Here is a 25,005-nt window from a genome sequence, read left to right on the forward strand (position 1 = left end):
GAAGTGTAGGTCAGGGACATGACTCAGGAGTTTTCTACATCCTATGTCTGTGTAGCGCCTGCTGTCCAATCAGTTGAACTACATATAGTCTTATCGAAACACAAATAACTGCATTACTAATCTCAGGCATGAAAACCAACCACTGAGGCTAGTGGGGCCTACTTCCTCCTCGTGATATGGACCAGGCCCTTTTCTGCTCAGTGTCTCAGAAGTGATGAATGCCGAGAGTCCTGAAATTATGGCTCTGTAGGAGCTGATTTCACAGAAGCTGGTGAACCCTGTAACTTTGAATGGGGGGAGGGGATGATTTGATGAGCAGCTGTAGTTTTTGAGGGGGAAATCCACGCTTCTTAATTGCCACACAGGTTGCTTCATCAAAAGAGGGATTTCCCCTCTGCTCTGGAGACTTTGTTTCCTTATTTTTCACACCTTACAATAACCAATGTTCTCAAAAAGTTATCTTGTCCTAGTGACTCTACAGGGCGAGGAAGGGCTATACTGGGGCAGTGACAGAGGATTAGGCAGGGCAACACGACTTTGACCAGCCTGCCTCCTCACTGGACTGGATATGTTGCCTGCATTGGATACTTTACCTAGTATCCACACTGTTGATTTCATATTCATCCCCAAGCTCTCACAATATGTATCTATTAAAAACATACATAGCTTTAAAAGTCTCACAGGCTTTACAAATTCAAACACATTAAAAGAAAAACTTCAGCAGCTTTAAAATATCCAATCTCTCATTTCCTCCTCTTGCCTCATGGCCCTGCAGCGGGGCTGTGTGCCTAGGTGGCCCGGCAGCGGCAGGGACTTGTCCTCAGACACCATGAGAACCTTCAGCAACCAGAACACTGTGCCCTTCGCCCTCAAGTACCACACCTTTCTCCAAAACAAGAAAGGACAGTGTATTTCTCCATCTCGTGATATTCCGATTTATGCAGATAAGGATGTATTCCACATGGTGGTTGAGGTTCAACACTGGTCAAGTGCAAAACTGGAGATTGCTTCAAAGAACACTTTCAGTTCAGTTCAGGAATATAAACTTCATCATGTTTCAAATTTGCTCTTTTATAAGGAATACATCTGGAACTATGGTGCCATCCCTCAGACAGGAAGACCCAGGACAGAATGACAATGACCCAACTGATGTTTGTGGAATTGGAAGCAAGGTGTATGAAGGAGGTGAAATAATGAGAATGAAAGTTCTGGGTGTGTTGGCTATGATTGATGAAGGCAAAACTAAGTGGACCATCATTGCCATTAATGTGGATGACCCAGATGCAGCCACTTACAGGGACATTCTTGATGTCCTGGCTACTTTAAAGCTGCTTTAGAGGGTATAAGATCCCTGATGGAAAACCAGAAAATGACCTTTCATTCAGTGTAGACTGTAAAGACACAAAGTTTTGTAACTGACATTACTAAAGTACTCATGATTACTGGAAAGCATTAGTGACTAAGAGAACAGAGGGAAACGGAACCAGTTGCACGAACATGGCAGTGTGGGAGAGCCCCTTTCAGTGTAACTCCGAAGCTGCCGTTGCCATAGCGGATGCTTTGACACCACTGTGTGACTCTGCCTGCTCACTACTGACAGATAAATGATACCATCCCCGGAAAATCTGATAAGATTCCCCTGGAATACAAGCTGAAACTCCTGAGCTCTGTCTACCCAGAAGCAGGAGATGCAAAAGCAGAGTAGCTTTCAGCTTTGGGCACCTGTAAAAATCAAAATTAAATTAAATATGTTCAGCTGGCTGTGGTGGCGCATGCCTGTCTGTAATCCCAGCACTCAGGAGGTAGACGCAGGTGGATCTATGTGAGTTTGAGGCCAGCTTGGTCTACAAAGCAAGTCCAACACAGCCAAGGCTACACAGCAAAACCCTGTCTCGGGGAGGGGGGGAAAGAAGTGAATTAATTAATTAATTACCTTTTTCAAGAGGAAAGAACCAGGGCACATTCACAATCTGAACCAAGTAAAACCAAACTCCAACAGTATAAATAACTCAGTGTCCAATTATCTGGATTCACTCATGAACTTCTGGGTTCCTCCAAACTGCTTGGGTCATTTCTCCAGCCCTTCCCTGTGCAGCACACAGGGCTTATCTCCTAGGCTCAGGCTGGCTCACGCCACTGCTGTTGCTCTTCTCGCTGGTCAGCCCATAGTACCAATTTGTCTTAGCCAGGGTTTCTATTGATTCGACAAAACAGCACAGCCGAGAAGCAAGTTGGGGAGGAAAGGGTTTATTCAGCTCATACTTCCAAATGGCTGTTTATCACTGAAGGAAGTCAGGACACGAACTCAAAACAGGGCAGGAACCTGGAGGCAGGAGCTGATGCAAAGGCCATGGAGGGGTGCTGCTTACTGGCTTGCTCCCCATGACTTACTCATCCTTTCTTACAGAACCCAGGACCATCAAGGGGTGGCACCACCTAAGATGTGATGGTCCCCCCCCATCCCATTGATAACTAATTAAGAAAATGCCTTACAGTGGGATCTTAATAGAGAGATCTTCTCAGTTGAGGTTTCCTCCTTTCAAATAGCTCCTTTGTCAAGCTAAACCAGCCAGCACACTGTCTCAAATGTACTTTCCTTACATTCACATGTGTAGGTAAATGTGCACTGGGGTTTTAAAAATACTTGTCACTTATAGATTAATGAGACTATCTTAACATTTTTTTTGATGTTTTGCAGTAGGGTTTCATACAGACTAAGTAAGCTTTGAACTCTCTACTTAGAAGAGGATGGCCTTGAATGTTGATCCTCCTGCCTGTCTCCAGTTCTGGAATTACAGATGTATGATATCATACCTCCGTTTGCTGAACTTTCTGAGAACAAGATAGTTTGTATCATTCATTAGGTCAGGAGGAATGAACAGTACAGATGGGAAAATCACTGATAATTTGATTTCTGCAAGGATCATGCTATAAAACTATAAGGCACCATGAAAATGTTCCCAAGTTTCATAATGAATTGTGCTGATTATAATTTAATCATTTATTTTTAATATAAATAAGATAATTTAGAAATAAGATTTAATCTTCATAGAATTAAAAATTATATTTAACATTTTGGAGGGATTCCTGAGGGGTGGTCTCATGTAGCTCAGGCAGGCCTAGGCGTCAATAGCTTTGAACTGACTTTACTTCCAAGTACCGGGATTACAGGAATGTACCACTGTCTATTATTTTCTCTTTAGTCCATCATTGTCAGTTCTATGTTTCTCCTATCCAAATATAAAAACTAAAAGCTCTTTAAAAAGTAAAATATCAGCAGTGGAAAACTATTGTATTCCTATATATTAGTTTTTACATTTTCACTGTATGAATGCACCATGTGTGGAATTGTATATATTGTACTTAAGCATTTTTATTTGAAAGATACCGGAATCGAGTGGGGAGTGGCGGGGTGCGTGCCTGTAATCCAGCACTCACAAGGTTCAGATTGTGGAGTTGTGGGTTTGAAGCTAGTCTGAGCCGCAGTGAGACTTTGTCGGAAAAAAAAAAAAGACACGAGAATCATTCCATGTTCATAAGTGTGTGCATGTGTGTGGAAGCCAATGCACAGCCTTGACTGACATTCCATAGGTGCTGACATTCCTTGGGTTTTTTTGTTGTTGTTGTTGTTTTGTTGTTGTTGTTGAGACAGGGCATCTGAATGGCCTACAACTCACAAGTACCCTGTGCTGGCCGCTCAGCCCCAAAGATCTGCCTGTTTCCCTGGAAGGCAGCCACTAGCACACCCAGCTTTTTCACAGGCTTCTGGGGGTGGGGAGGCTCCACTCAGTTCCCCATGCTCACAAGGCAAGCGCTCTCTTACTGAGCTGTCAGCCAAGCCTCATAACATACTCTGTAAAATTGCAAACAGATGAGATGTTCGGACGAGGACGGGCCCAAGCTTTTCAAGTTGTCCAGCCTTTTCATTTTAGATTAAAAACCAACCAGACACCTGAGTTCAGGAGGCACTCATGGCGAATAGGAACTATAAAAAGAGCCAATAAAGGCAGCAGGGTGTTCCCAGGCTGATTCGGAAAGCAATTGGCTTCATGTTTCTCATCTGCAGGCTGGTGCTGGGCTTGGCGGCTGGTCAGCCAGCGAGCACTTTTCCCTACACTTCTCCGGATCTTTGACCAGCTGAGAAGCTGATGTTTTACCCGAGGGAAGTCCACTGGCACAATGCGGTGCTTTCTGATGGGTGGGACACTCTGTCCAGATTTCCTTTGTACCAGATGGCCGTCTCCCGAAACCCAAAGCTGCCGGTATCATTCGGAATCCAGATGTGCTCCCTTTCTGAGGTTCAGCGGTTAGGAGGAAGCAGCTCCCTCGTTGCCGAGTCACCCGTGAGGTACAGTCAGAACTGTGGGTAGGCGCACTTCTAAGATATCTGATCATTGGTCAGTCCTGATCTTGATCTGCAAAATGTGTGACGTTTTAAAACACTTAAGCTTTTACGTAGACGAAGCCCTGCTCTGTGGATAGCTTAGTGATGAACACCTGTCGCGGCCTCACTCCTGGGTCCCAGGGCTCACAGTTTCTCCTTTCCTAACTCATCGAACTTGTCCTGAGTCCAATTACACTCTTTCCAATTGGCAAAATAATTCATTTTGTTCATTAGTAAGTACAATGCACTTTGATATTAGGGGGGAAAAAAAAAACCCATGCATTCACTTTAATGTGCTCCAGATTGGAGATGCTTATTAAGTCTGGTCTGCCTTATTTCCCAGTTGGACCAATTAAAAGTACTAATTATTTCCATGCTAGTATCCCAAGACCATCCTTCCATGCATGAAAGTTTTTGAAGCAATCAAAATTTTTAGAAAGACTGATTTGGGGAATTAGTCTCACTTTTAAATGTTTTATGTAAGTTTATTAGATGGTGCTGAAACCCCTAGGGTTTCTCGCCGGTTCTGGGACTCTGCCCTGAAGGAAGGGTCATCCGAGCCCCTGGGTTTTCACAGCATGGCTGCACTTGTTTCTAAAAGGGACATACCCCAATCCTGCTGCTAACAAGCTTTCAAATGAGGTTCCCATATCTATTCCTTATCACATCTATAAGAGAGTTCAGAGTATTCTCAAGATCTGTTATTCTCTAGGACATAACAGCCACTTTCTGAGTCAACCTTAGCTCTTGTTCTCATTGGGAATAGTCCAGGTCTGTGCGGGCAGGAAGCAGTTACTTACTTTTCTGATGTAAAAAGGGGGAAGAATGCAAAGATGTTCTTCCCAGACAGAAGATAATCTTTTCCCAGAGAAGTGTGAAAAGAATCTTCATTAAAATTTTCCAGAAAAAGCTGGGTGTGGGAGTGCATGCCTTTAGCCCCAGCACTCAGGGAGGCAGAGGCAGGCAGATCTCTGTGAGTTCAAGGCCAGCCTGGTCTAGACAGGGAGTTCAGGACAGCCACAGCTACACACAAAAAAACCCTGTCTCAAAAAAAAAAAAAAAAAAAAAAGATAACACTGTTCACTGTTGTGGATATGTGAGTTGTGTTATATTATTCTCAATAACAAGTTTGTTCTCATTTAAATGAGTTTGCAAGCAGATCCTTCATTTCTCCTTTATGATATCCATTGCTTGAAAGGAGAGAAAATTTGGGTAGAAAGCTGTTTCAGTGGGGGCAGGTGATAGGGTAAGGGCTCGGAAAACAACGCTACCGTAAGAGCAACTTTCCTTAAAAAAGGCATATAAATGAAATTTACTTTAGTGTATGGAACTGAAGCTGGGGACATTCCTGAACTGGAAAGCATTCACTGAGCAGTGAGCTCATTCCTAAGCAATACAGTGGCCGCAGCCTTTGGAACAGTTATGGCCAATGACTTATTGCCCCAGTGGTGGAAGGCATGGAAGGAATGGAGGAATTGAAAATATGCTTGATGGCTTCTCCCTGCATCTCATGAGCACTGGGGAGTCAGCCGCCTTCTGAGTTTTGAGAAGAACCTGAGCGAGGCAGAGGCAGGCAGATCTCTGTGAGTTCAAAGCCAGCCTGGTCTACAACATGAGTCCAGGAAAGCCAAGGCGACACAGAGTAACCCTGTCTCAAAAAACTATTCTATTCAATATTTAGAATAATGCTATTTTAGGAATCAGAGTTGTTGGCAAGATATCCCATGTGTTGTTGGAAACAACACATGAAGAAAATGCAATTCTAGGAGAAGAAATTGCTTCATGTTATGTAAGATGTAATGGAACAAAATTGCATGTCTTTTTTTTTTTTTTAAACACAAGGTTACACTGCAATCATGCTGGCCTCAATCTTGTAGCAGTCCTCCTGTCTCAGCATGCAGAGAACTAAGGTGACAGATATATGCCATTACACCCAGCTGTTACTTTTTTTTTTTTAAACTTTGCTCTTAAATTTTAGTTTCCGGAATTCCTCTTCCCATACTGATTTTGTTTGGGGACAAACCTGCTGTTATGACAATCCCTGTACATTAAATCTCTATAAAGGTCTAGGGAGATGGCTAAGTCAGCAAAGTGCTTGCTGTATGAAGAAGAGAAACTTGGAGTTTGGGTCTCCAGTGTCCGCTTAAAAATCTGGTTATCCCAGTGACAAAGAGCAGAGACAGGGGGATCCTTGGAGTTCATTGGCCAGCAGTCCAGCTACATTGATGAAATCCAGGTTCAATGAGAGACCCTGAATCAAAAATAAAAAAAAATAGAGAGACATTGAGGAAGGTGCCTAATGCCAACCTCTGGCCTCTACACACAGGCATACCCACACAAACACACTTACACAGTTCTCAAACACAGGAGTATTTTAAAATGTACACAGAAGGGCCAGATAACACTAAGGGTCTCTTAAAGTAAGATTGCCCAAACCCTCAAGTTTTAAAGTCCTGTTGCTCTGTTTGGAAAACATTAATTGATTACAAATAATCCAGGGCCAGAGAGATGGGTCGGTGGTCGAGAGCAGTACCATGTGCCCTTCAGTGGACCCAGACTTGACTCTCAGAACTGACACGCCCAGTCTGTACCACCAGTCCCAAGGGAGCCAACATCCTTGACCTCAGGCACAGGCTCTCCCGAGGCGCACAGAGACACAGGCCGGCAAAAATCTGTGTAATAATAAAGTAAATGTTTTAAAAAATAAAGCAATAGCATCCTTGATTAAGTGAATTGCTTGATCTTGTTTTTCTTTTAAATATATACGTATACTTCTTCAGGTTAAATCTCCTGTAAGGCTTTTATCCTGAGAGCCATTATTTTAAAGCAATCCCCTTTGTTTGTGTGTGTGTGTGTGTTTTGGTCTTTCCTTTTGCTCCTCATCCTCCTTCAGAGTTGGTCTGAGCGCCTTGACTGCAGGAAGTTGTTCAAGGACCTTCACTTTAGCCCTGAAAGCCACATGACACATCCCTTATCCCTTAGGTCAGTCACATGAGGGAGATGCTATCTTATTTGCCACAGCTCAAGACAACATTCCAGAACCTAAACCTGTACTTCATTGTGTAATTTTGTTAGTATGACTGTTTAGCTCATGCTTCAGGCCTTGACTGTTTTGTTAGACTCTGAAAATAACCAAGCATTTCTCACTAAAAAGTTCTCTAGCACCTGGGAGGCAAAAGCAGGCAGATCTCTGTGAGTTTCAGGCCTTCAAAGCCAGTTTCATAGCTACATAGACCCTCAGCCCTACAATTATGAATTTTTGTTTTGATCCTTTGAAGTTTCTTATTAAGCTCATAATTTGTTTAAATTTAGAAATTCTGTTTTACTGTAAATGATAAGAATATTGATAGAACATGGAGGCTATATAGAAATTACCCCTACATCATAAAATCAAGGGTTTTCTTCCTCTATTACTTTTTCTAAAATTTTTCCTTTACTCCTTCTTAGGTAAATTTCTAGTTTTGTGGCTTTTTTAGAAAAAATCCTGGTCAAAATATTTTTTTTTTTAAATCAGAAACTACTTGTAAGGCAACAACGCCAATTTCACTTGCCATTGGTAGAATTATAAATAATTTTAGGGGCATTTAAGTCCAGCATCTTTTTTTTTTTTTATCTCCTCCCCATCTTTCTCTTTTTTGTTTCTGGAAAGCCGGCTGAAAGTGACAACATATACAAGTGTGCCTTTTGGAGTTCATTCATCCTCTGGAAGTTGAGGCCTTTAGAACAGTAGCTGCAGTAACCTTGCCTGGTGTGCTCAGCGTTAGCTCAGAATGCACTTCCCTGGGGTGTGGGTTTACCTTGGGAAAGAATCCAGACAAAATTAGTCAACAAAAGCAGTGATTGAAGCCCAAGGAGACTTAAAGGAAATCATCACAGTGGAATGTTAGACTCTCTGTCCCCTTTTTCCTGATGACACAGAGTGGACTGAGGGTTAAGTATCGCACAGCCTTACTTGAGTACAAGTCCAGAGAAAGTGCAGCTCCAAGTTAGAACTGAAGACTGCATCCAGGGTTGCCCAACAGGTGATGCTGGGTGAACTCTAAAGCTTCTCCCTCAACTGCACTTCTCTTACTTACAATGCTGATTTATATCATAGCTTCCCCCCCCCCCCATAGCGGCTTTCATTTTTCTCCACCTAACTGCCACTTAATTTTTGTTTCTTTGTCTAGTTTGTGGAGATAGGGTCTCATTTGACTTAAGCCAACTTGGAACTTGTTCTGATCCTGTCTCCTCCCCAGGAAAGCCAGAACTGTAGGTGTTTGCCACTCTGCATGTTTTATCTGGTGCCCAAGGATTTCTGTATGCTAGACAGGCAATCGACCAAGAGAGCTGACCTCCCAGTCTGACATATCTGTTCTGTTTGCAATAAAACATGAAAGACAGACAAATAAGTCAGTAATAGGTGAGAGGGAAAGTCACAAAAATAGATAATGGACAGTTTTTAAATTAGAAAGATATATATACATAAAGTATTTTTTTTTAAATTGTGTGCATGTGAGCTGGTGTGTGCAAACATATACAGAAGCCAGAGTACAATTTTCTGTCTACTTTTACATGGGTTCTGGAAATGGAGGTTTCCAGGATTCCATTGGATGCTTATCTGTAGATCTCATCTGTCCCTGATCTTTTGTTTGTGTTTTCTTTTTGGTTTGTTTAGTTTGGGGTTTTTGCTTTGTTTGTTTTCCATTTGTTTATTTTGTCTTTTTTTTTTTTTTAGTTTGTTGTTTTTGTTTTGAGACAAGGTTTCTCTGTATGTAGCCCTGGCTGTCCTGAAATTCACAGAGATCCACCTGCCTCTGCCTCCCAAATGCTGAGATTGAAGGCATTTATTCCTACACCACCATGCCAGCTGCTTGTTTTTTAATTGAGGTGCTAGGGCCTGGGGTTCATGCTTGTAATCCCAGAGTCTGGGTTGGGGAGGCAGGGAGATCAAGAGTTCAAGGCCTCATAATGAGTTTGAAACCAGTCTTGGCTACATGAGACGCTCTCTTAGTAGAAAAATAATTTGAGAAACTTGGAAACAAAAGACAAGCATCCAAATGAACACAATAAGCATTGATTTATATATTCATCTTTTCTTCAAAACACAATTGAAACACAACTTTATGTGATGATCCTTTTCATTTAACACAATACAGATAATACTTCTTCATATTGTTAAAATAATAAAGTCATAGCCAAGTGTGGTGGTCCATAACTTTAATCTCAGTACAAGAGAGGCGAGGAAGGTAGGCATGGAGTGGAGGCCAACCTGAGTTACATACAGCCATGGTATCTCAAAACAGGAATGGGTAACGCAGGCCTTGAATGCCAGCACTTGAGAGGCAGAGGCATTCAGATTCCAGGCCAGCTTGGTCTACAGAGTGAGTTCCAGGACAGCCGGAGCCACACCGAGAAATTCTGTCTCAAAACAAAAACAGCACCGCCAGACTAACAGAGGACAGTTTGCAGGCAGCATGTGAATTCTTACATTGCACATTTCTCCACGAAGTGTCAGGTCAAGTGTCTTCCAGCAGTTTGTTGTTGCTGTGTTCCGGTTTGTTTGTTTGTTTGTTTATTTGTTTTTGATTTGGGGCTGGCCTTGAGCCTGTGATCCTCCTGCCTCAGCTTTCTGAGTACTAGGATTACAGGTGAGTACCACTTAGCCCAGCTAGCTTTATAAAAAAAAAAATCTTTTTTTTTTAGATTTATGAATTATTTACCTAGGACATGTTACTGAGTAGGGTAAGATTCTTGAACATCTTAAAGCTCTGGAAATATAATGGCTTTCAAAAGAGTATTAAAAAATTAATGTTAAACAGTCCATGAGAACGCTGGGTTTTGAAATAGCTGCACCCCAATGTTGCTATTTTAAAATTTAGGTCTGTATATTATCGGACATTATTTTCTTTCCAAATAAAGACAGCCTAATTAAGTATCATTATTGCTAGCCCCATGTCTTTACATGGGAAAGAAAGATGAATGTGCAGTATTTGCAATCAATGGATTCAGCATTTTCCCCTCTGGCTTTTCTGTGCATAGCCTGGCGGTGCGGGGCGCGTGATGATGAATCCATCCGAGCGCTAATTTTTGATCTGCATCAGCAACCTTTGAGTCAGATTTTCCATAGTATCCAGGGCTGAAGCTTGACTCATTTACAGTGGAGTTACACACACTGCTGTGTGCCCGAGTTTAGGTCTCCCCATCTTCCTCAGCTTCCGATTATTGCAAGGTCAAATCTCTCAGTCATCAGGTTCACATCCTGAAGGGCATCTTGTTTTATTTGTCTATTTCTTTTCTTTTCTTTCCTTTTTTTTTTTTTGCATTTAGATATTTAAATAGGTTGCTGTTGTTGTTTTCCTGGAGACAGGGTTTCTCTGTATAGCCTTGGCTGTCCTGGACTCGATTTGTAGACCAGGCTGGCCTTGAACTCACAGTGATCCACCTACCTCTGCCTACTTGAGTGCTGGGATTATAAGGCATGCACCACTGTGCCTAGCTGATATTTCAATAGTTTTAACTGAAGGAACTGAACATTGGGAAGAAAAAAAAGTGCCTAACTCATGAAAGAAAATCCAAAGATTTAAAAAATTACATTTTTTATTTGTTTATTGTATGTACACCACAGTTGTCATGTGAGGAGGTCAGAGGACAATTTATAGTAGTTTTCTTCTTATAACATATGGCGGATTTGAACCCCAGTCATCAGGCTTGGCAACAAGTGCCTTAACCTGCTGGGCCCAAAGATTTTAATGAAGTTTTTTGTTGTTGTTGTTTTTGTTTTTTTTTTCCATTTTCATTTAAAACCTAATTTTCCATTCCTGGCCTTGAGGCCTCATTCCTGCTGTCCACAAAGAACAAAGCTCCCCGGTATGAACGTGCCCACACCTACCCATACCAAGTGGAAATGCTTGCTAATGTATATTCGGATATACACATGGACTGACATTTTCCTGAGAGAAGTCAGCAGAAACTTCCCGAGGTCAAAAGACACAGGGAAACAGCTTGTCTTTCTTGTCTGCCCTCATCTTCTGGTAGGAGCTACTTTTCCCCCTGAAAATCACGTTAGCGTAAGACTGGATCACTTTCACTCATGTTTTGAAGAGAGAGAAATCTATTTTCTTTCGGAAACCAAGCATCGGTGAGATATCTAAAGGGAATGGAGACTTTTGTGCAGTCACACAGAGAAGGCAGCAGGATACAAAGGCTCCGGCAGGTGGTTAAGCAGGAGGCGGGTCCGATTTATTTTCAATGCTACAGGCTTCCCGGAGTCAACAGGAAGGATAAGGCAGGTGGGCAGAAGAAGGTGAGGCGACTGCTGAGCACAGCGATGGGAGACAACGCTTTGCCACAGACGCCCCTCTTATCCCTCTTCTGCACCCCACCCCGCCCCCCCAGTATGCTAAAAACAGGGTAGCACAAACATCCTCCTGTCTGTTTATACCGAGTGACTCGTGGGCTTAGAGGCTGCTCATAAGACATGCGTGCAAGCAAAACACATGCTTATCGCCTAAGCTTTATTTATTTGCTTATTTTTTTACTTTTTTGAGACAAAGCTTCTCTTTCCCCAGGCTCATCCCAAACACACTCTGACACACACTTTCTCTCTCTCTCTCTCCCTCCCCCTCCCACCAAGCCCACTTTATCATTCGCTCACTCCGTGGCAATCCATCAGTCGACTGTCCGTGTTCCCTGTCTGTAGATTCTATGCTTGGACACTGGGACTGGTTTCTGAATAATCCTGGGTGCGGCCTCTGCACAGTGAACACTCTGGCAGTATCTAAATGACAAATAATAAGCAATAACAATCCTTTGTTCTATTCAAGAAGCGTGTAATTTTTGCTTTCTCTCCCCCACTGTTTTTATTTCTATGTACTAGAAACGGAGACTTGACCTTAATTATTTTTTAAACATAGCTTTGTGGGGGGAAAACAAAACATTGTGTTTTATCATTATTATTTCTCCCACCGGAGACTGATCTTAATCTATTTTGTATCATCTAGGAAGAGAGTAAATACTTATTCTAATGAGAGTGAATTCCTGTCAGGCTGGTGGCACACATTTGTAATCCCAGCCCTTTGGGAAATTAGGTGAAGGTAGGAAGATAAGAGGTCAGGGTTGCCTGGTGCAGTGGTGCATGCCTGTAATCTCAGCACTTGAGAGGCAGAGGCCTGTGAGTTCGAGGCCAGCCTGGTCTACACAGTGAGTTCCAGGACAGGTAGGGCTACACAGAGAAACCCTATCTCGAAGAAAAAAAAAGAGAGGTTAAATCGGAGATTCTCCTCAGCTACTAAGTACTAGAGTGGACCGCAGGGACTGGGTTACCTGTGTTAAAAAAAAAAGTAAATAATAATAATAATAATAATAATAATAATAATGAAATATCCTAGGCTTGTTCAATCTTCATAAACTACAACATAATAGCAATAATAATAACAATCACAACAACCATAATTAATCTTGAAGGAAGAGGAGAAAATGTGCTTACCTTTGCTTTGTCTCCTCAAGTCAGACAACAGTATAATCTAATCATCATGGAGACAGTGTCAGTATAAAACAAATCCACAAAGCACAGCAAACAGTATGCTCTTCCTTCTTGGCTTAGGGACACTGTTCTGCAGCTACAGTTGTTTTTCAAGGTTTTCTAGAAATGCCTTCCTCTTTTCCAGCCTTAGTCAGCAACACGTGCCTTAACCCATCCTTCAGATAGTTTCCAGGTAGATTGGATAATGAGGGCTGACTCCTGAGGGGGCCATTGAACTGGGGAGAGACCTGCCAAAACAGAGCAAGTCAGAGATCCCTGGGAAGCATTCCTACCATGTCTGGGATGCTTTCTTTGGGGCGGGGCATGTCTGCAAAGTGGTTATAAACCTTTGGCTGTTTTCTAGACTTTTAACAGTTTTTCTTGTTCCTCACAGGTTCTGCTTGTTTCCTAGGAGGGGTAGGGCAAAGAGCTGCTTACTCACAATCTTGGTCAGACCTCCCTGGCTAAGGTGTATGTGTGTGTGTGTGTAGGCCAGAAGGTCACTCCAAGTGTCATTTCTCAGGGGCTGCTTATCTTATTTTGTTTTTAAGTACCATTTATTATTTTTAATTATGCGTCTGTGTGTCTGTGTCGAGGTTTGTGCATGAGCACAGTGCCCACAGAGGCCAGAGGCACTGTCTCTGGAATTACAGGCATTTGTGAGCTGTGGGTGCTCACAGTTGAAGTCAGGTTCTCTGAAAGAGCAGTAAGTGTTCTTAAGCACTGAGCTCTCTCTCTCCAGGCTGTATCTTTCGTGTGTGTGTGTGTGTGTGTGTGTGTGTGTGTGTGTTTGTTTGCTCTGAGACAAGGTCTCTGACTGGCCTAATGCTCACCGAGTAAGTCAGGCTAACTGGCCCTCTGAGCTCCACAGAGCTGCCTGTCTGTACCACCCTGGCCTTGAATGATAAGTGTGTCAGCACACCTGGCTTTTGCGGGTTCTAGGGATCAAACGCAGGTCTTCATGCTTGCAGCACAAGCTCTTTATCAACCTTGCTCTCTCAGGCTCCTCAGCGAGGTTATAAAAGTTCACTTGACCCTGATTCCTCCTTTCCTCAAAATGGGACAAATGAATGTGTTTATTTGTTCCGCGGATGAACAGAGAAAATGAGATACTAAATGTGCCTGGCTCGTTGTCAGTATATCATAAAACAATAATATTAGAGGGCTAAGAAGGTTAACCAGTTGATAGAGTTTCTACACAAAGCCCTGGTGTCTATCTTTGCTACCGTGGATTCCAGTGTGGTCTGGTTTCCTGTAATCCCAGTACTCAAGAAATATGCAGCAGGAGGACCAGAAGCTCAAGGATATAATTGGCTATAATAAACTCTGAGAAGTCCTGGGATACATAAGACTCTGGCTCAAAAAGAAAAGAAAAGAGAAAAGAAAAGAAGGAGGAGAAAGAGGAGGAGGAAGAAAGACAGAAAGAAACAAAAAAAAAGAGAGAGAAAGCAGTAGTCCTTATTATGTATCACTTGAAATCCTTAATGTTTTACTTCCTAGAAAGCCACCTCATCAGGCTGTTTTGAAACAGAAAGCATCATCCATTCAGGGGCAGGCTCTCTACCTCGAACACCTGAAATGCCTATGTCATCTTTGATCAGCCTAGATCTACAATTATATTTACAAAGATGGGATTTCTAAAGCTATATTTGAACAAAAAGAAAGAGAGAACACACATTAAATTCCTATAAGGACAAGGGACTCACAGAGCGGGTGGGGCCTCTCCAGTGGCCTGTACCAGATAAAACAAAAAGAAATGCAGACAAAGAGCCAAACATAAAGCTCCAGGTGATCTCCTGCCAGAACACCTCCATAAAACTCCTGGAGAAGTCATGGAAAATAACCTGCGTGGGGAAGCAATTCCTTTTGGACCAACACTGTTTCCCTTCCCAGAAGTGAGCTCTGAAGTGGTCCAACTGGGATCAGTACTGTAACTCTTAAAATTGGGTATATACCTCGCCATATGTTGGATAGACATTTTCCATTCCCTCCACTTTCTCCCACTTATTTCTTCACGAGCTTAATGACCTGCCCACGGAGTATGAAAGAGATGCCGAATGAAGAAGCCTTGTGGAGATAGATGACTGATTTGGCTAACTGCTAGCCCAGTTTCGAAATGAAAAGCTTACATCCCTGGTTACTCAAAACTCTGTAAAAGATATATTTGTGGTATGTCTACTTATGCAGAAAAGCTCACTCTGCATTTCCCAGGTATTGCCTTTAACATGTGCTTCATATCAAATACAAGAAAGGTCAATGGAAATCTTAAAAAAAAAAAATATTGGCAGGCTCCTCTATGATTAACTGCCTGAACGTCCGGGAGTCACTGTGAAAAATTAACTCAACATTCTGGACTCTTGGGATGGCCAGAATATGAACCAATCTTGCAGAAGCATTTTTTTTTTTTTTTAAATGCAAGCTAAGGGATTTGGGAAATCTTTTAGATCTGCACACCATCAGGTACTGTACAGTTAGCCTAATACAGGGGGAAAGCAGCAAATATTTAGTTCCATTTATCACAGGAAGGAAAAAACCATTTGTTGACAGTTGTATTTGGCCAGCCCGACCTTGTGTCTGTGAATGGAAGACTGAAGATCAGGCTTTTTCTTTCCAAAAGAAAGCTAAGCATGATAAATTGTAGCACAGAGAAAGCAGGAGAATCACATTGGCTTCGAACCCGACACAACTCCCCTGTAGGGAAGCAGAAAAATGTTCTCCTCCAGTGCCACATAAAACCCAGCCCCACATTCTTGCCCCGCTCCCCACGCCTTTATTAACTGTCATTTTGGACAAAGGCTCATGGAGACAAGCACTAAGGAATGCAATCTCGCTTGCAACAGGAGACAGTAAAAACATTTTCTTCTCGGGGGCTGAGAAGCGGACACTTGTTTCTGGTTTCACCCAGGATGGGGTTCACTCCTCATATCATGCTTTTGCTGAACAGTGACTCAAAGCTGCTTAGCATCCGACACACACTTTCCCGGCTGTCATTTCCTTTCGGCCAACACCAGTCATGGTGCCTAAAATATACCAATACCTTAAGCCCACCACTCCTTTTGGATGGAACCCTGGCGTGGTTGTCCATCCTCGATGTAGCCTGAATCAAATCAATTAGGAAAAAAAATGTGCCTTAGGTGGGGCAGAAGAAACCGCACTGCAGTTTTTATTGTGTGTGTGTGGAGAGAGGGGGGCTTAAATGCTAATAACTTAGTGAATTATACTTAAACTTCTGTAAACAGTTTTAAGGGTGTTGGGCTTTTTGGTTGTGTTTGTTTTTTCAGACCTAGTACGTTATGTCATGGAAAATGATATGTGAGATGCTACGGCTAGATATATCATTGTATCTAGTAGTGGATAGACTGAGGCCTAAAAGTTTTCTGCGTTTTTTTTTCCCCTCAGTTTTGTTTTTGCAAAGAAGATGAAGAAAAAAAGCCAAACCAAACAAAAAACAGAATTGCAGTGTTGGAGGCGAATAGAAGGTGGGGAGTCTTTCCTGTCACTGCTGGTGATTGATGCAGGCACCAGCTACCCCAAATTAACCCCACCCTGTAACATTCATTGCCATAACTCCAGGAGGCCTGGCACAGCAGAAAAGACAAAAAAAAAATGTGCTAAACCGCATCTTGGCGTAACTGGCATGTCCTTTAATTCCAAGCGCTCAAGCTGAATGAGATTTAGCCTCTTGTTTTATTCATCTTTATTTTGGCTTTGGAGCCAGGATCGCACAGTGTAGCCTCAAGTGGCTTTGAACTCATGGTAATCCTCCTGTCTCAGCCCTCCAAGTGCCTTACAAGTGTTGTATCAATATGCCTGGCTCTGGTTCTCATTTTAGTGGTTTAGGAATTATAATTTGTTCATTCAGCAAATACTTATGAATGTCTACTGTGTGTCAAGTAACCCCCTTTAAGTATTTAATATTTATAAAATACCACAAAGAAAACAAATGAGAAAGTTGTATATAAGTAGATAATCACTACCATGGATCAAAAAAAAAAGCATCCAGAAAAGATCAACTAAAAGGTGACATCTGAGCCCATATGTAGGAGTTATGAGTGTGTGCATACCTGAATGGGAAAATTCTAGGAAATTAGTACACACAATCCTGTAAAGAAGTCTGGCTGCCTTAATCATGTATAGTTTATTTAATAAACAGCAAAGTTTATTCTTTCTTGCTTTTTTGTTTTGTTTTGTTTTGTTTTGCTTTGTTTCGAGACTGGGTTTCTCTGGGTAGCCCTGGCTGTCCTGGAATCGTTTTGTAGACCAGGCTGGCCTCAAACTCACAGAGATTCGCCTGCCTCTACCTCCCTGAGTGCTGGGATAACAGGCATGTGCCACCACATCGGCAGCAGACAGCTTTTCAAGATGTCTAAAACATGTGCTTGGCACAAGCCGAATGTATACACCCATTCCATTTCACCCGCTTAAATTCCCTACCCAGTCCTGCAGGCATTTCAGTTACCGCCGAGAGTCGACAGGAGGCCAAGGTATCTGGACCAAACTTCTGTCTATTCTACGCCATAACACTTGATTAAATTCTTAAGTAAAATTTCCTTGTGGCGCGGTGTTTGCCGACTGTGTCTGACTCAGAGAAATGGCAATCAATGTGTTTATCGACCAAATCATTGATTTGGTGGGACTCGAAGTATGTTAGAGCCACTAAAGTTAACGCTTCAGAGAATCACTAGAAAGTATTTGACAGGTAATTTAGTTGAGTCTTCGTAATCAATAGGTGGAGAGAGACCCTGAAGAGACTGAAGAGACTTCTTCAGTCTTCACTGGAGATACCGGTAGGGTAGGTGGGAGGTAGGTGGTTTTGGCCATGCAGTTTGGTGGGTAAGAGAAGCTCCTTGCATTGAAGTCTGTCCTACACTTAAGTAAGTGTAGAGGAAGGGACTGAATCTCATCCTCACTCCCGGAAAGGATGGCAAAGTTAAGAGGCAGGATTAAGCGTAGGGCTAGGTTGTAAATATGAGTGATTGGCAGGGTTATTATCATCCGTGTTCAGACCGTCAGACATGTCTACAGGTTAGGGAGAACCAGGAGGCTGGAGGACGTGAAGAGCTAGAAACTTTTGATTGAAGAACTTTGCTGTTAAAAGCCAGGCATGGTGGCTCCTGTCTACAGTTCACCAGAGGGGTTGAGGCCAGCATGGGTACAAAGTGAGTTCCAGGCTAGCTTGAGCTACAGTGTAAGACACTTTTAAAAAATAAAGAATAAGTCGGGCGTAGTGGCATATGACAGGACAGCCCGGGATACACAGAGAAAGCCTGTCTCAAAAGACCAAAAAAGAAAATAAAAGAGGAAGAAGAAAGAAATGCTGCCTTCCTGTTCTGCTATGATTGAAACTTTGAAACTCACAAGTGCAGATATGCAATCATTGATCCCAGTGATACTACTGAAAACACATACTTAAGAAAACAAGCTTTTTTTTTAGAGAATCAAGAAAGGTATCACCCGACTGCCTAACTGGCCACCCCATCTGTGCTTCAATCAAGAGCATCGGGGAATAAACTCCTGGGAGCAGGGCTTGCTCCTCCGCCCTCACTGGCGCTGTGGCTCCAGGACTGTTCTCACATCCTGCCAGTTATCCACAGAGATGGAGTCCTGAGCAACTGAGTTGAGTAGATAACCGGGCCTTAAGACTCCAAAGTTCTTACATGACAGCCTGAAATATCCGGTCAAGACCTGAGCTCTGAGGACTGACGTGTAGCATAGAGGCAGAGCACAGTTCAGTCCTCAGCACTGAAAACAAAGAATGATACTTCAGGGCTGGACAGATGATAATAGTAATGATAATTAACAGTAATGGTAATGGTAGACTTGGACTCTGGCTCGCACTTGCTTAATACTGTTACATTAACCCCAGTCCTCAGTTTCCTTAACCATAAAGTAAGAAAGCAGTGAAGAAAGCTCCCTTCCTTCTTCTGAAATCTGATCCTAAAACTCTATTTACTGGTACCCAATTCAGAACACATTTGATTTGGGCTGGGGTGGGACTCAGGAATGGAGCCCTTGCCTGGTGTGCTGGCTGTTCTTGGTTGGCAACATGGCTATTCCTGGAATAACTACAACCCGGAAATGGAGGGCACACCTGTGATCTGAATCCTGAGGCTGGAGGACACGGGCTTTTGATATGGAGGTGGGATGATACAGACCTTTAATTCACCTTTTGAGGCACAGTGGCCTTGAGTATAAAGATCTTGTAAAAAGAAGTTAAAAAATCAAAAACAAAAAAACACTTAGGTCCAGGTGTGGTGGCACACACTTTTAATCCTAGTACCCAAGAGACAGAAGCATGCAGATCTCTGAGTTCAAGGTCAGTCCACAAGCCAGGCCTTGGATCCCATTGCTCAGGGAGGCAGGACAGTTGTATCTCTGTGAGCTCAAGGTCAACCTGATCTACAAAGGGAGTCCAGGACACCCAAGGCCACACAAAGAAACCCTGTCTTGAAAACAAACAAACAAATGAGAAGACTGAAAAAAAAAAAAAAAAAAAAAAGCCAGTCTACAGAGCCAGTTCCAGGACAGCCAAGCTTAGGCAGTAAAGGAAATCATCAAAAGCTGAAAATTGGTGAAGATGTGGAACTCTTGGCTGCTCCAGGACCATGTCTGCCTACATGCCGCCATGCTTCCTGCCATGATAATGAACTAAACTGCAAGCCAGAGTGAGTTAAATGTTTGCCTTTAGAAGAGTCCCCCAAGTCATAGAAGCCCTAACTGAGACACCTGGCTTATGTGAAGCCCTGTAAGGGTCCTCAGCAGGGCCCCTCCACCCTTTTTTTTTTTTTTCAATAAAGAGACGTTCAAGCTGGATGTCTTGACTTTATGAGTCCAGAGTTGAAAGAAGGGTTGGGTGGTAAACTGCTTTACCAATTTACATTCACAAGGGCCAAGTGGAAAAATATTGAAACCAGTAAGAATGCAAACAAAAGAAAACCACAGGAGGAGGAAGATTTGTCTAGTTGCTTGGTATCACGGTCTCTTCAAGGGTCAAGAATGGTTCTGTGTCCCACAATATATGGGTGTAATTAGCATTAGGCAACTGAATGGGGATAAATCACCCAATCACAGAGATCAAAGCCATAGGCCCTATTGCTGGCTCTACACTCATCCCCCACCAGACTCCTGCTGTCCTTTTCTAAATACCATCTCTGTTCCAGTGGAGGCTGGTAATGGCAAATGCACACACTCTGGGGCATGTTTGCTGTAGTGCCACAGCATGGGCACAACCACACTCCGCTGCTGCTGCTGTGACATAAAGGCTTATTGCCAGGAGAAACCCAGTCAACTGTGAGAGAAGTGGGATCCCAATGCTAAACACCAAAGTGGCCCAGTGGCTGAGAACTAGAGTGAGGATAACCTCAACATGACTGTAGCCAGGCACTAGAAGAGGGTTCCCCTGTGTTCCCAGGCCTGCCACACTAAACAGCCAAAGACTAGGACAAGTTTGACCGTAGGCGACCATCCTGGTTGGTCACTGACTTCCAAAGGTCAGACTATCTGGGATGCCCATCTTCCTTTGTTTCCTGTCCTTCAAGGTCCTGACACATCCTTCTTCTAATGACCTTTCATAGCCGTTCTGTTCTGTCTCCACTGGTCCACAGCCTCATCATGGATTGGGGTCCCCGGGGTCATCAGTTGCTGCATCAACTCAGCTCCTAAACTCTTCCACCCCTGGCCTTTGACACAGACTGACAAGGACCCAGAATTCCCACAGCATACAGGAAACACTGACATTTAAAACCTTCAAGCTAGCTTCCCATTCTTTTTCCCATGGGTCTTCTGGTCTCATGAGGTTTTTTTTTGTTTGTTTGTTTTTTCTTTTTCTCCCAACTGTTGCCCCAAACATGACTGGTGCAGTTTGACACTCACGCCTTAGTTTGTGTGGTGGCCACCCACCACGAGCACCTCACTGCAGACCACCTCCTCACGTTCCAACTCTTCTAGACGTTCGAGAACCCCATCATTCCTTCCTTTAAGAATTCATCAGCAGCGTTCCCCACATTGTTACTTCCACCTTCAAGCTCTGACACAACTTAAAAGCTAGAAAACTTAGAGGAACTTAAAGAGGTCTGTATCTGTATTGTGGGTGTCTACATTTTGTACCCTAGTCAGAACATAAAGAACTAGGTCAATGAATTTTCTTTTTCTTCTTTCTTTTTTGGTTTTTCAAGACAGTGCTCTCTTTATAGCCTTGGTTGTCCTGGACTCACTTTGGAGACCAGGCTGGCCTCGAACTCACAGAGATCCACCTGCCTCTGATCACAAACATGCATGATTGCGCCTGGCTAGTCAATGAATCTTTACACCTTTATTTTATTCATTTGGTTGGTTGGTTTTTTGTTTTGTTTTTTCAAGACAGGGTCTCTCTGTGTAGCCCTGGCTGTCCTGAACTAGCTCTGAAGACCAGGCTGGCCTTGAACACACAGAGACTGCCCTTCCTCTGCCTCTCAAGTTCTGGGATTAAAGTGCAGCCTGGTTCATTTACAGCATTGATCATGGACCTTGAAGTAGAAGAAAACATCTCTAGATATTTAGACAAGTATTTTGGAAACCTCTGTCATAGATTAAGACAAAAATAATGATTTTAGTAGAAGCTACTTAACTGATTTATGGAAAGCTCTAGAACTCTTCCTATTTATTGAATAATAACAAATTATTCAAAAATTAAAAAAATCTAAAAATTCCATATTTATGGAATAATTATGAGCAAGTCATGAATAAAATTGGGATAATCCTACTTAGCTTTTTACATATCAACATCATGAGTGATTTATAACATTACACACACACACATATATATCTTTTTGGACCAATGTTCTTCAAGTACAGATAAAGAGAAAAATGACCATAATGACTTTCTTTCCCACATTCTCTCCTCCTCTGAACATTGCATTGACTCGGGGCATTTTACAGAATTGACCTTTTGTCCTGTCAGTAGTTCTAGTAACAATATATTCCCAGGTTTACTTCCGAGAGTTTTTTTTTTTTTTTTAAGAATTTTAGACACTGACCTCTCCTGAAATACGATGCTCTGATGTCCTTCTTCTTCTAATGTATAAATACCAAAGTGATGCATGGAGGCTTCAAATCTGTGGTACTAAACATTAAAAAATTTATCCTACCTGAGTTACAGGACTGGTTCAAGGCCAGCCTTGTCATCTTAGCATGACTCTGTCCTAAAACAAAACATGTGTTTTAGAAACAGGCGTGGGAGTCTAGCTCAGTGTTGTAGCCCATCTTCCTTCTGCGAAGCTGTGCGTTCAGTTCTCACAGTTCTTGGTACAAAAAATAAAATGAAATAAAGAGACAGGAAGTCTGGGTTTCTAGGTTATAACTCAGCCGGCAGAAGGCCTACCTAGCATGCTTTGAGATCTTTGGTTTGATTCCTAGCACCACATCAACTGGGCATGGTTGCAGGCAGTCCCAGGCCTCGAGAAGAGGATCATGAGTTCAAGGACAGCTTGGGCTATACAACAACTAATTAACAACTAACCGACTGGATAAATAACTGGCAGCAGAGATTACATCGATGGCTAGGTGTTGATAACTGTTTAAACTGGGTGGTTGGTAAATACGGGGTTAGAAAACTAATGTAGAGATATCTTTGCAAGTTTTCTCAATAGCACATTGAAGAATTCTATGCTGTAGTAATATTCCCCTCTTTGCCACCCTCAGAGTGGAAATCTTACTGAGGAAATCTTCTTAAATATTTATTCAAAAGAACCAAATTGCCCCTTAGAGGACTGAAGTCCCAGGCACTGTGCATGTCTTTGGTTTTGACTTGACTTCAGAGACAGGTATCCTGGGAACACTCAGCAGGATCCACAATAAAGAACTCTCTCACCTCTGTGAAGGATCTACAGCCGCAGAGCACGGCCGGTTAACCCTGACAGAGGCTGTAATGATTCATGAATTCATCCTTACACAGCACTAGTAGGCGTCCTGAAGAATGGCCCCTCACACTCACGGGCCAACCACAAGAACAAGGGAATCTTGATGGCTCTGACACGAACAGGAAGTGCTCCCACATAAAAGCAAATAGTGATGTGGAGTCGCTCGCTCATAAGCAAGTGAGCTCCCAAAGAGTTGCATTCTTGTATAAAGGTCGCCCAGGCCACAGGTAGGCATAAGTTTCAGCGTAGAAAGACAGTGTGTATATGGTATTTTTTCATCATGATATAGTTTTTTTAAAGAATGAGAACTTTTTACAATTAAAAGGTATAAAAGGTGGCAAAAATCATAGACTATTTTTCTTTACTCTTTTAAAGTTTATCTGTCCATTAGACTATTTTAATTACTCATGGACAGATAGAATGTAGGTGGTCTTACCTGAGAGCTTTCCTTCAAAATTAACCACCTTATTTCAGGGACTATTTGGCCCTTAATCGGGTGCTCTCAAGGACAAGTTCATACTGCAGAAAGGATATCTTCTAAGGCAGTGACCTCACTAAGGGACTTAGCACCATTTACTGGGAGCTATGAAAGGAAGAGGGCCTATCAACCCGGAAACATTAGGCTATCATGGGGTAGAACAATGAATTTCAAATATTGGAGGTGTTTGCTACATGGAAGAGAAAGAAGTAGATGCTGTGCAGCTCAGGGGGACACAGGCTGTGGTGTGGGCAGTGTGCACCCGTAACCCAAGCACTTTAAAGAGGTGGAGGCAGGAGTTCAAGGCCAGCCTGAGCAACACAGCAAGAGGCTGACACAAACAAACAAAGCAAAGAACTGTGATCTGAACCGGGAAGCAAATCTTCGAAGCCCCAGATCTCAGTGCACCCTGTAAAGAGTGCTCTAAAGGTAGGAAGCCTCTCACAAGGAACAGTTTGCTTTATGTGAGGGATGTTGTATGCACCTCAAAATGTGGGCATGGGAAGGTTCTAGTCCATGCTTTCTTCTTTTTCTTGAAATTGTTCCTCCCTCATTCAGTACTGAAGCTTAATCCTAGCATCTCATGCGACATTTTAGTCAGGCCCTGGACCCCCGAGTCTCACTGTTTAAATTTTAATAACATTTTCATATCTAAGATCATGTTTCCTAAAAATGAAAAACTGTATTACAGTTACTGGGTATTTCCATACCTTTATTTAGAATACTTATCCATCAAATAAATCAAATATGCATCATATCTGATATGTTCAGAGATATAGCATAGTAATCTTTTTTCAGATTTTTTTTTTTTTTTGGCTTTTTGAGACAGGGTTTTTCTGTGTAGTTCTGGCTGTACTGGATTTTTCAGACTTTTGAAAACTGTAATAAGAGAGATATTTAAGTGTGCGGTGTACAATAATACAGCAATATTAACTGCAAGCATAGTGTGCTACAAAAGTTCTCTAAAATCTAACCATCTTGAACAGCTGAAAGTTTGCATCCCTTGTTTCCCAATCTCCCCAGCCTCAGAAACCACAATTCTGCTCCCTGATTCTGTGTGTTTGACTCACAATGTGGTCACCTCATAGAAGCAGGTTTATGAACAGGGTGCACTTCTGAGCCTTATTTCACTCAGCACAAAGTCCTTAAGGCTCATTTATAGTGTTGCCTCTGACAGGATTTCCTTGTTTTCAAAGGCCAAATAATATCCCATTGTAAGTATACACTCCGTGCCCTTTATCCATTCATCCATTCACAGACACTGGGTTTATTTGCCACCTTGACTGCCGTGAAGTGTTGCAGTGACAGAGGGCAGAGCACAAAGACTCCCACATCCTGATTTCCATGCGACTTACTGTGAGTCCTCCGAGAAGGAACGCGCTCTACATGACACATTAGTATATCGCCTCCTTCATCAAAGAACCTTCTTTTTAAATATTTATTTATTAGGATGATGCATATGTGAGTGTGTGTGCACATGCTGCATCCCTTCTTAGAGATGAGAGGACAACTTCCAGGAGCCAGCTTTCTTCTTACACTGTGTGGTTTGTGCATCCGGGGGCCCACGGAGCCATCTTGCTGACCCAAGTAACTCTTCTTACAGAAAAAAGTCTGAAGAATTGAACAATATCCTCAGTGACACTGCTGAGAACTTTATTATTGCAATGGAACCAATCTGTCTGTTGGGTATTTAATGAGGCTAGAGACTTCCCGTGGCAATTAGATGACCACACTACAAAATACA

At 42.5% G+C, this 25,005-nt stretch overlaps 1 protein-coding gene and 1 pseudogene across 1 annotated transcript in view; both read left to right on the top strand.

Moving 5' to 3' along the window:
- Positions 1-25,005, top strand: part of Sgk1 (serum/glucocorticoid regulated kinase 1) — a 118,662-nt gene that overhangs the window by 61,107 nt on the left and 32,550 nt on the right. The window lies entirely within an intron of this gene.
- LOC110550415 (inorganic pyrophosphatase-like) lies at positions 689-1,661 on the top strand (annotated as a pseudogene).

Source organism: Meriones unguiculatus, chromosome 20, assembly GCF_030254825.1.
Source record: "Meriones unguiculatus strain TT.TT164.6M chromosome 20, Bangor_MerUng_6.1, whole genome shotgun sequence".
Taxonomy (NCBI): domain Eukaryota; kingdom Metazoa; phylum Chordata; class Mammalia; order Rodentia; family Muridae; genus Meriones; species Meriones unguiculatus.